We start from the raw sequence: 11,285 nt of genomic DNA, 5'->3' as shown, positions 1-11,285 counted from the left end.
AATATTTATAATGTTAAAGTTTGTGACGTTTCGCTTCTCTTCCTCAGAGATGCTCAGTCTCCTTTTCCTTCTCCTCCGTGCGCGCGCCCGCACTCGCGCGCATTTCCCACACGCACCCGCCTCCGTCCACGCGCCTCTGCACACCGCAGTCACGTGACGCCCACGCGGCGGCTCGCAGTGGCGGAAACTCCTCTCTCTCTGCGCAAAGTGCGTAAGCCGCGCAGACACGCTCCTCCCAGCGCGCGCAGCGTCTACGGAAACGGCGTAAAAGGCGTCGGGGAATCGCGTCTCGGCTGCGCTGCGGTAACGGGAGCAGTTTGGTACCGAGCGGAGAGGAGCTGCACACGGCACTCGAGTGAGGTAACGATATAAAAACACCACTTCAGCCCGCGTGGACCCGCGCGCCTTTACGCAGCGCCACGGAGCTCTCCAAACACCGCGTGCCGCCGCTTCGGCCCGGTCCCACGGACTGTTGACCGCGTCACGGGGGTTTGTGGAGCTCCGGGGCCGGTTTCCTGCGCGGAGCGTTAGCTGCATTAGCCCGAGTCCGCGCGGAAAGTGGACTTTAAAGTGTCGCGTGGTGGCCAGAGGCGCGAGGGGGGGTTCCTGGTGGCTGTGGCGGGGCAGAGAGCGGGTCTGACCGGGTCTGAGCGGGTCTGAGCGGGTCTGACCGGGGTCAGTCTGTGCTCCGTGGTTACTGAGGGGTGACGGGAATGCGGCAGCGGAGCCTCGGGCGAACACGTGTGTCTGTCAGCCTGAAGCAACCGCGGAACTAAGAACCAGAGACCCAGAGGGAGCGGCCCTTCCAGATCTCACGGCTCTTGGTTCTTTCAGATCTCACGGGCTCCTGGTTCTGGATTTGGACACAGACTAACGTGTGCGGGCATCCGGGTTACCGGGGCCACGCGGAGCTCTGGGTCTGACACAGGCTCTCCCACAGACTCACAGAGGGAGTCATCATCATGACTCTTCAACCTCTTAACCCCCGCCTGAACCGACCACCTGCTCTCTTGTCCGGCTTTACCCAAACCTAAAAGCTTCTGGAAAAAAGCGGCAAAAACAGTTAAAAAGTGATGAAAAAGCAACAAAAAAAGAGCCACAAAAAACGAGATGAAAACGCGATAAAAGAGTCAATGAGTAAAGACAAAAGAGATGATGGAAAAGTGTGACATAAACAGCTTATGTAGATTTCTGCGGGGCTTCCAGGGGCCCAGCCCTGAGCCCAGCAGGCTGAGGGGCCCCTGGGCTCAGGGCTCACTCCCTCACACTAAGGCTTTGTCAGATGACTTTTTGCCCGACTTCTATCTGGGTCATTATGTTAAACCAGTGCCATGTTAAAGCAGTTACTGCTGTTTCATTGTAGAGACAAACCCCACAGACAGACCTGCAGAGCCAGCACAGGTGTTGTTAAGGTGCTATAACAACAAATAAATATTGATTTGTTGAGTATATGGGGGGCCTGAAAAAACTTTAGCCCCGGGGCCCATTTTACTTAAATCCGGCCTTGTAAAAAAAAAAACAATATTGTGAGTTTCTGGCTGGAGTTTTGAACATGATATTAATGATCCAGACCTGGTTTAGCCCTGGTTTAGCCCTGGTTTAGCCCTGGTTTAGTCCGAGGTTGGCCTGGGCACCGTTACAGTTTTTTTTTATACTAAAAAATTTGTAGAACCAGAAATATGAACAATAATGTTTAATATGAACAATAATGTTTATTGTTTAATATGAACAATAATGTTCATTTATTCCTTTTCCTTGTTTGAGGTGAAACAACAAGAAACTTCCTTTAACGACAAAAGAGCAGAAAAAACACAAACATGTTTTACTTATTTAGCCATTTAGCCCATAATTTTCCCGATTTTTTAAATTTTATTTTATTTTTTTCTCCAACTTTGGCCAAAATTTTCAATTTTTCTATTATTTTTTTCTATATATTTTTTTCCTTCTAAACGCTGACCAACACCAGAACATCTATTTCTTTATATATATTTTTAATCCCAGACTGGTGTCGTGTAACTGTGCTCAGTCCTGGTTTAGTCCTGATTTATCCCTGTTTTACTTTTTACTTCTAAAGTACCTTTGGATACTTTTTACTTTTCCTTGAGTAGAATTTCAGTCGGACACTTTAGCTTCAGTAAATGTGTTTGTCTTGTATTTGTAGGAAAGAAGTAAATTGAGAACTGTTTTTGTTGCTCTTTGTGGTGTCGTGGGTTAAACCTTTTTTTTATTTTTTATTATTATTTTTATTTTAAAACAGCCAGAGATGAAACCTGGCACGAGCAGAACAAAACCGCCAAAGACACAGCTTTAGGTAAAGTTTTTCTAAATGGAATTGATATTAGAGATAAAAACTGCTCTAATAAACACATCAGGAAGACATGTCAGTGTGTTAACACCTGCAGACCCGACTGCTCTGCTCAGTGTTTACAGGTGTGCTGGGACGCAGCCCGGCTCATTCACAGACTGTATCTAACAGAGTCAGAGAGGTGCACTGGGAGGGGCTACATAATGTGTACCCGACTACTCTGAGAGTCACAAAGTACTCGGATAAATCATCATGAGACAAGAAAACCTCAAACATTTATTCTTCGATTGTGAGTTCAGTCAGAAACTTTGGAAAGACCTTGAATCAAACGTGTGACAGAAAACATCATTCAATATTAAACTGAACTACTAAAATATAATAACTTACTATAACCACACCAATTGGAAAATAACATTTATGGTGAACTTATTTATTGTAAATTCCATATTCATAAAGTAACATTTAGTGAAAACTATAATTATCCCTCCTTAAAATATTCTTAAATGAAAGTGAAATGTATATAAGATCTCTAAACAAAGGTTGGAATAAGAACTCGATCAAAATATTAAATATATATAACAAACTGTTTACATAATCTGTGCAGCAGCTCATGTGTCGTAGGGGCTGGAGTTCTGCCCCAGAAGCTTCAGTTTAAACTCACCCCCTCTATGTGCCCAAGGTCCACCCGCTCTGTGTGACACATCCTTACTCACTGTTATCTATGTACTTCAAACTATTTAATGCCTTTCTCCTCTTTTTGTCATTGTCTGTGTTGTCATTTACATTTAGTTAATCTCTGTTTTGTTTTGTTTGTCTTATATTTTTGTCTCGTCTCCGTCTGTTGAATCTTTTACCGTGAGTTTGTCTGGTTCTGTTTGTTACAGCGATGTGCTCGTCAGTTTATGTCGTGGTTTAAACCTGACTCTGACTCGAGGTTCAGTCATGAGGTCACTTCCTGTTTGTGGTTCAGTCATGAGGTCACTTCCTGTTTGTAGTTGAGTCATGTGTGGTGGTTTAGTGACTCAGACTTTGTTCTCTTTAATCCCAGTTCAGCCTGTTTTAAACCCGGTTTAGTCAGAGCTTTGTCCTGGTTTAACCTGTTTTAACCTCACCTGAGCCAAGAGCACGTTTACTCTAGTTTGGCTTTACCCAAATCTAAAAGCTCCTTGAAAAAAGCTTCAAAATATCAACAGGAATGAGACAAAAACAAGGATGAAAAAGCAACAAGAATCTACTGATACACAACAAGAAAGCCACAAAAAAGAGACAAAAACGTGACCATAAAAGGCAATGATGAAAAACGCAGCCTTAGCTTTCAAATGAGGCGTCACAAACTCCAGTCCAGACGCTTCTAGATTAGGGTAAAGCTGAACTGGAGAGACTTGGCTTGAGGGTCAGAGGTTAAGGCGAGACGCTGCTGGAAAACTACATTTTTTCCGTTTGGCTCAATATTTCTGGAACACATTTAGTTTTTTGTTCCCCCGCTCGGCCCCTGCTCGGCCCCCGCTCCGCCCCCGGCTCCGCCCCCGTCCTGTGGCAGTTAAACAAACCTTTTATATCACTTGCACATATGTTTGAGGGATTTGTGGGATTTACTCTGAGCCGTTTCTTGTGTATTGTTTGTGTGTTTGAAAAGGCTAACGGTCGTGGAGCTAACGCTAATCCCCTCATGGCTCTGCACAACCAGAGCGCAGCACCGCTTTAGCGTGGGCGTTAGCATGGGCTTTAGCATGAGCTTTAGCATGGGCTTTAGCATGAGCTTTAGCATGGGCTTTAGCATGGGCTTTAGCATGGGTGTTAGCATGAGCTTTAGCATGGGCTTTAGCATGGGCTTTAGCATGAGCTTTAGCATGGGCTTTAGCATGAGCTTTAGTTTGAGCTTTAGCATGGGCTTTAGCATGGGCTTTAGCATGAGCTTTAGTTTGAGCTTTAGCATGGGCTTTAGCATGAGCTTTAGCATGAGCTTTACCATGGGCTTTAGCATGGGCTTTAGCATGGGTGTTAGCATGAGCTTTAGCATGGGCTTTAGCATGAGCTTTAGTTTGAGCTTTAGCATGGGCTTTAGCATGGGCTTTAGCATGAGCTTTAGTTTGAGCTTTAGCATGGGCTTTAGCATGAGCTTTAGCATGAGCTTTACCATGGGCTTTAGCATGGGCTTTAGCATGGGTGTTAGCATGGGCTTTAGCATGAGCTTTACCATGGGCTTTAGCATGGGCTTTAGCATGAGCTTTAGCATGGGCTTTAGCATGAGCTTTAGCATGAGCTTTACCATGGGCTTTAGCATGGGCTTTAGCATGGGTGTTAGCATGAGCTTTAGCATGGGCTTTAGCATGAGCTTTAGCATGGGCTTTAGCATGAGCTTTAGCATGGGCTTTAGCATGGGCTTTAGCATGGGCGTTAGCATGAGCTTTAGCATGAGCTTTAGCATGAGCTTTAGCATGGGCTTTAGCATGAGCTTTAGTTTGAGCTTTAGCATGGGCTTTAGCATGAGCTTTAGCATGAGCTTTAGTTTGAGCTTTAGCATGGGCTTTAGCATGAGCTTTAGCATGAGCTTTAGCATGGGCTTTAGCATGGGCTTTAGCATGGGCGTTAGCATGAGCTTTAGCATGAGCTTTAGCATGAGCTTTAGCATGGGCTTTAAAGGAATAGGCCACTGTTTTTCCATACTGAGACATGTTCTTACCTGAGCTGTGACGAGTTCTTTAGGACCTGGCTGATCTTCAGTCACGTAAACACAGCACAGACGGCGTTAGCATTTAGCCTCTCCCTCTCTCCTCTATAGCTCCAAAACAGGTCAAGATAGAAGCTGCCAAGCTCTTCCACGTTTTCCCTATTTAAATATGGTTACGTGAAGTGTGTGTTTGGCATCCGCACAGTAAAGTGCAGATATTACTGCGCGGATTTCGAACTACTCCTGGTATTATTACGCCTTACAATATAGTCCCCCCTTTTATCCGCTTAGAAAATCCACATTGTTTAATTGTGTGTAATTATACTTTGTAGTGGAACACTTCACGTAACCATATTTAAATAGTGAAAACGTGGAAGAGCTTGGTAGCTTCTATCTTGACCTGTTTTGGAGCTATAGAGGAGAGAGGGAGAGGCTAAATGCTAACGCCGTCTGTGTTTACGTGACTGAAGATCAGACAGGTCCTAAAGAACTCGTCACAGCTCAGGTAAGAACATATCTCAGTGTGGAAAAACGGTGGCCTGTTCCTTTAACATGAGCTTTAGCATTGACATATGTGTGTACATATGTCATCTTAAAGGAACAGGCCAATGTTTTTCCACACTGAGACATGTTCTTACCTGAGCTTAGACGAGTTGATGTGTACCTGTCTGGTCTTTGGGCGAGCGCTCAGTCATGCTAGAAGACTGAAGATGTTGTTAGCATTTAGCCTCTCCTCCTCTCCTCTATGGGCAAAGTAAACACAGTTACATGATCCAAGTATAATTCAACGTTCATGATCTGCCCCACTTTTCCCCCAGTTTTTCCCACAACCCAAACCTCTGGCCCCGCCCCCTCCTTCAGTCTGCGGATCACCTGACCTGAGCTCGGTTTGATAATCATTCATTTGCCCAAAAGTACGACTCATTTTGCTGTTCATAACCAGAGCCCGGGCCAGACGACTGCCCCCCCGCCCCCTCCCTCTCCTGGTCTTTGCTCAGCTGTGTCTTTCTCAGAGCGTTTACTTTTGTACCACCTGTTACTGCAGTTTTCAGAAAGTGAAGCTCGGACACAGTAAGAAACTTTAATATGAAGTTTATTATCAGATACAGAATCACAAACGTTCTGTCGTTTCTGGTCTCTGATGCCGATACCTGAATATTTGTACTACAATATGTTTGGAAGAGCAGGTTCTTCTCCAGTGTTGACAAATGTGGAGCAAATGCTGAAGAATTTGGGTAAAATGGAGGAAAACGGGAGGTTCTTAATCTCCTTGTTTTCGTAGCTTTTTAAAGAAGCTTATACAGGGGGGGGTGTGGGGCAGGCTGTCTCGTGATTGGAAGGTCGGGGGTTTGAATCCCGCCTCCTGAAGATGCACGCTGTCCTGTCCTTGGGCAAGACACTCCCCCCCCCCCCCGGCCTCCAGTGTCTGCGTACTGTGCTCGGCTCAGACGGGGGTTAAGAGGTTAAAGGAAGACTTAAAAATATATCTCGCCCCCGTGACCTACAGCAAAGAGTCTTTATTTCCCTTAACCTCTTAACTCCCACCTGAACGGAGCACATTTTCTCCAGTTTGGCTTTACCCCAATCAAAAAGCACCAAAACAGCCACAAAAAAAGAGAAGAAAACAAGGATGTAAACGCAACAAAAATGCGACAAAAATGTGACAAAAATTCAACAAAAATTTGACAAAAATTCAACAAAAAAGTGACGAAAATTCAACAAAAAAAAGACAAAAATTCAACAAAAAAGTGACAAAAATTCAACAAAAAAGTGACGAAAATTCAACAAAAAAAAGACAAAAATTCAACAAAAATTCAACAAAAATTTGACAAAAATTCAACAAAAATTCATCAAAAATTCAACAAAAAAATGACAAAAATTCAACAAAAATTTGACTAAAATTCAACAAAAAAGTGACAAAAATGTGACAAAAATTCAACAAAAATGTGACAAAAATTCAACAAAAATGAAGAAAAAACAAACAAAAGGTGACACAACACAGCAACAACGTGAGGAAAAAGCTCAGTTTTGTGGGTCTTAGCTTTCAAATGAGGTGCTACACAGGCCTACATGCATGCACTTGGTTCAGGCGGGGGGTAAGAGTTAAAAACCTCGTTCCTGTGATTTGTGTTGTTGTTCCTGGTTCTTTTCTCTGCGGCACAAGCACGGGTTCCTCTGAGCTCCTTGTTTTCCTCCTCAGGTCAGAGGTCAGGGGTCAGGGGTCAGGTGCTTCCTCTGGCTCTGAACTAAACGGGATTACAGTGGTTTGCACAGAGAGCCGTGAGGACGTTAGTGAGAAAGATAAAAGTCAGGTGAGGTTTTGATGAGATTTGAGCTCATTGTTGTCACTCACTCTGGCTGTAAAAACCCGAACGACTGGGCTCTCGCTCCTCCTGTGATGTTTTGTCCGAGTGCGTGTGGATTTGCCCGTTGTGTCCAGATCAGGCGCGAGTCTCATGCAGAGGCTTAGGACATTCCTCCACAGAGGGAAACGGCTCCTTTCACTCCGAGCCAGAGGAAAACCTGAGACAAACAGAACACCAGCATCTTTAACGTCTCACAATCCATTTCAGGTTTTCATAGTAAAAATGAACACTTGCATTTGTTTGAGGTGAAACAACCAAGAAACTTCCTTTAACGACAAAAGAGGCGGAAAAAACACCAACCCAAATTTTCAATTTTTTTCCCAATTTCTCTCCCTGAATTTCCACAAATGTTTATTTTTTTAACCTTTTGTTTATTTTTTAAATGTTCAAGATTTTTATGACTTTTTTTCCCAAATGTATTTTTTCCACTTGTTTTTTTTCTTCACATTTTTCTCTTTTTTCCACAATTTTTTCCCAGTTTTTCCCCAGATTTTTGACATGTCTTTCCCCCCCCCCTTTTTTTTCCATGATTTTTTTTTGTTTCCTGAAAAATAATTTATTTCCCAAATTTACCACAATTTTTCCACTTGTTTTTCTACATTTTTTTATGCATTTTTCCCCCTGAATTTCCACAAATGTTTATTTTTTTAAACCTTTTTTTTTAACAAATGATTTTTATGACATTTTTTCCCAAATGTATTTTTTTCACTTGTTTTTTTTCTTCACATTTTTCTCAATTTTCCACATATTTTGCAAATATGTTCCTCAAATTTGTGCCACTTTTCCCCCAATTTTGTTTTATTCCCACGATTTTTTCATGTTTCCTGAAATATTTTTTTCTTCCCAAATTTACCACATTTTTTCCACTTATTTTTCTACATTTAAAAAAAATTTTTTTTTAACCTTTTTTTAAATTATTTTTTCCCTGATCTTTATGGATTTTTTTCCCAAATGTAATTTTTCCACTTTTTTCACGTTTTTCTACATTTTTCCAGATATTTTACAAATGTTTTTCTCTAAATTTCCCCAAAGTTTTTTTTTCTTTTTTTACATGTTTTTTCCTGAAATAATTGTTTTTTTTTTCTTCCCAAATTTACCACATTTTTCCACTTGTTTTTCTACATTTTTTTTTACCTGAATTTCCACAAATGTTTATTTTTTTAAACCTTTTTTTTTAAACAAATGATTTTTATGGAATTTTTTCCCAAATATAATTTTTTCACATTTTTCTCAATTTTTCCATATATTTTACAAATGTTTTCCTCAAATTCCTTCATTCTCAAAATTCCTCAAATATTTTTTTCTTCCTAAATTTACCACATTTTTTCCGCTTGTTTTTGTACAGTTTTCCATATTTTTTTCAATTTTTTTATCGTCACTTTTTTCCCACAATTTAAATTTTTCAAAACTTAATAAACAGATTTTATATTTCTTTTTTCTGTACCGGCTTCTGATATCAAACCCTCGTCTTCACTCAGAACTCGTTAAACATGATCTGAAACCTCTCTGTCTCTAAAGTGTGTGTTAAATGTGTGTTATATGTGTTAAATGTGTGTTAAATGTGTGTTTAATGTGTGTTAAATGTGTGTTAAATGTGTTAAATGTGTGTTATATGTGTGTAAATGTGTGTTAAATGTGTGTTTAATGTGTGTTAAATGTGTTAAATGTGTGTAAATGTGTGTTAAATGTGTGTTAATGTGTGTTAATGTGTGTTAATGTGTGTTAATGTGTGTAAATGTGTGTTAAATGTGTGTTAAATGTGTGTTAAATGTGTGTAAATGTGTGTTAAACAGAATAAAGAGTAAAGGGGCGGGTCAAGCCTCTGAGTGCAGAACAGGCTCCGCCCCCTGAGTTGAGACATAAGAAGCTCCGCAGCAGCAGAGGCGTCTCAGTCAGAACAGCAGCTCTTCTCTCTCAGGTCGGATTGTGTCATTGGTCATTTCTCTGTCGTTTGGCTGCAGGGGGCGTGTCCTGAGATGACAGAGTTCAGAGGTCACTTCCTGGATTGAGAGACTGAAAAAAAACAACAACACAACAACAGGAGCAGGAGAGGAGAAAGTCACAGCAGGAGGACCAGAGGTGAGTAACTCTTCAGACGTCTGTGTCAGAAAAGTCTTAAAGTCTTAAAAAGTGTTAAAAAGTGTTAAAGGAGACCGGACCGAGGCCGGACCGAGGCCAGACCGCGGCTGAAGTGGGCGGGACAGTCGTGTTGTTTTGGTTTACGGTTGGGTAAAGTCGCTGCGTGATCTCACTGTAACTGGAATCTGGTGAAATATTGGCCAGGCCTTTGTGATAAGCTTTTACAAACGTGTGTCGCCCCCGTGACCTACAGCAAAGAGTGGGATTGAAACAGTGAAGTTTGGCTTTACCCTAATCAAAAAGCTTCATGGGAAAAAAGCACCAAAACAGCCACAAAAAATGAGAAGAAAACAAGGATGTAAACGCAACAAAATGTGACAAAAACTCAACCAAAAAATGACAAAAGTTCAACAAAAATGTGAATTTCCACAAATGTTTAATTTTTTTTAAACCTTTTTTTAAATTATTTTTTCCCCAATCTTTATGGAATTTTTTCCCAAATTTAATTTTTCCATATATTTTACAAATGTTTTTCTCTAAATTTCCCCAAAGTTTTTTTTTTTTTTACTGTTTTTTCCTGAAATGATGAAAGCTTTTACAAACGTGTTTCACGATCCACACGCCGCAACTTTCACACTTTACATTCTCTCCAGTTCAGCTTTACCCAAATCTAAATTCATTTCATTCATTTGAAAGCTAAGACCGACAAAACTGATGGTAACTCTTTCCTTGTGTTGTCAGGTTTTCCTTGTTCTTTCCCATCTTGTTTTTGGCACTTTTTTTGGGTCATATTTTTGTCACTTTTTGACTTTCTTTGTTGCGTTTTCTTCTCACTTTTGTCGCTTTTTTCCCCCAGAAGCTTTTAGATTTGGGTAAAGCCAAACTGGAGACACTGCTCGGCTCAGGTGGGACGATAATTGTCCTGAACAAATGACAAAAGGGCAGAAAAAACACTTTCCACTCTTTTCTCCCGACGAGTGTTTCCTTTGGCGGTGGAGCTGTCCCGCTGTCGACCTTTGACCTCACGCTTTTCATCATTATAATAACGTGTTCAATAGTTTCAATAAAGTGTAACAATGTTTGAATATTTATATATATACATATATATATATATCAGGAACCTCCGTTTGTTTCCTCTCTGAGCTTTGGCTTTGCAGATTTGGGTAAAGCCTCAGACGGTGATTTGTTAAAGTCATAATCCTGCAGCGAGAGTCAGTCTATCCAGGGCCGGACTGGGACTGAACCAGCCCTGGACTCTGGTCAGCCCGGCCCAAATCAGCATAAATGTGACACTTCCACAAATACATATGTGAACCTCTGACCCCCCGCCTTAACCCAGAGCATTTCTCCAGTTCGGCTTTACCCAAATCCAAAGGCTTCTTGACTGGAGAGCATCACTGTGACGCCTCATTTGAAAGATAAAATCTAGAAAAGTGATGGGAACTTTTTGTCACGTTGTCGCTGCATTTTTGTCATGTTTTCGTCACTTTTTTGTCACTTTTTCGTTGTGTTTTCGTCTCTTGTTTTTCGGGTTTTTCATGTTATTGTTGTTTCTTCATTGCTTTGTCGTCACGTTTTCATCACATTTTGTTTTGTCACTTTTTTGTTGCTTTTCCAGCACATTTGTGTTTTTAGATGCTTTTCTTTTAAGCTTTTAGATTTGGGTAAAGCTCGGTTTGGCCCGGGGGTGAGGGTAAAGTGAGGCCAGACCCTTCTGTGCTCTTCCAGAATGGACATGTGGCCAGTCCGCCCCTGTTGGAATCTGCCAGTGGAGCCGTGTAACGCATATGGAGGTATCCGGACACGGCGGTGCTGCGGCTGAACTATGGGGAGACTCGTTCTCCCTTAGCGCTAACGCTAACGC

General features: G+C 41.6%; 1 protein-coding gene across 1 annotated transcript in view; it reads left to right on the top strand.

Moving 5' to 3' along the window:
- The first annotated feature begins 283 nt into the window (after nt 1-283).
- The window catches only part of slc39a10 (solute carrier family 39 member 10), a 31,780-nt gene continuing 20,778 nt past the window's right edge, over nt 284-11,285 (top strand). Inside the window, exons 1-2 of the mRNA XM_079563738.1 lie at nt 284-360; nt 9,304-9,421. The gene's annotated coding sequence lies outside the window, so the exon portion shown is untranslated. The remainder of the gene's footprint in view (nt 361-9,303; nt 9,422-11,285) is intronic.

The sequence above is a fragment of the Gobius niger genome (assembly GCF_951799975.1).
Source record: "Gobius niger genome assembly, chromosome: 9".
Lineage (NCBI taxonomy): Eukaryota > Metazoa > Chordata > Actinopteri > Gobiiformes > Gobiidae > Gobius > Gobius niger.
This window is presented reverse-complemented; position numbering and strand designations above follow the sequence as displayed.